Here is a 709-nt window from a genome sequence, read left to right on the forward strand (position 1 = left end):
TATACTACATTAATATGCATTTACACCATTGTCTTAATTACAACTCCTAAAGCATAAGTTACAATGATTTTATGCAACAAATTCAAAAAACTCTTAAAGACAAATTATAAWGCATAATRTACAACTTCTTAATGCACTGGGGTTAACCTCTCTACCATCACCACCAAATTTCAAATTTCAAATTTATTTTAAATGATGCTTTATGCTTTATCAGACACTTCTCTCGAGACTCTCATCCCTACTCAATACACTCTCTCTCTATCCATTATTCAATCAAAATCCCTTTGAAGCCTTTATGCCTTTGGTGAACAATTCGAATCCCTTTGAAGCTTTTGGTATGGTTTTTTTCTCTCTCTCTCTCTCTCTGTGTATATTGCTTATGTTTGTGATTGCTTATGTTTGGATTACTTTTGGTACAGTTTCCGATTGATCCGGTAGGTTTTATTTTCCRATTCGGAGATTTATCGGAGGTCGTCGCCACTGTTGCCAAAAAAACATCCATTTGAAGCTTTTGGTACGGTTTCTCTCTCTCGCTCTCTCTGTGTGTGTGTATTTTGCTTATGTTTGTGATTGCTTATGTTTGRATTGCTTTTGGTACGGTTTTTGATTGATCCGGTAGGTTTTATTTTCCGATTCGGAGATTTATCGGAGGTCGTCTCCACTGTTGCCAAATAAACATCCCTTTGAAGCTTTTGGTACGGTTTCTCTC

At 36.0% G+C, this 709-nt stretch overlaps 1 long non-coding RNA gene across 1 annotated transcript in view; it reads left to right on the plus strand.

Annotated features, from left to right (window-relative positions):
- The first annotated feature begins 454 nt into the window (after window positions 1-454).
- Window positions 455-709, plus strand: part of LOC112524082 — a 3,435-nt gene continuing 3,180 nt past the window's right edge. The window contains exons 1-2 of the long non-coding RNA XR_003070356.1: window positions 455-514; window positions 620-695. This is a non-coding gene — a long non-coding RNA (uncharacterized LOC112524082). The remainder of the gene's footprint in view (window positions 515-619; window positions 696-709) is intronic.

The sequence above is a fragment of the Cynara cardunculus genome (genome assembly GCF_001531365.2).
Source record: "Cynara cardunculus var. scolymus isolate 2C chromosome LG 13, CcrdV1, whole genome shotgun sequence".
Taxonomy (NCBI): domain Eukaryota; kingdom Viridiplantae; phylum Streptophyta; class Magnoliopsida; order Asterales; family Asteraceae; genus Cynara; species Cynara cardunculus.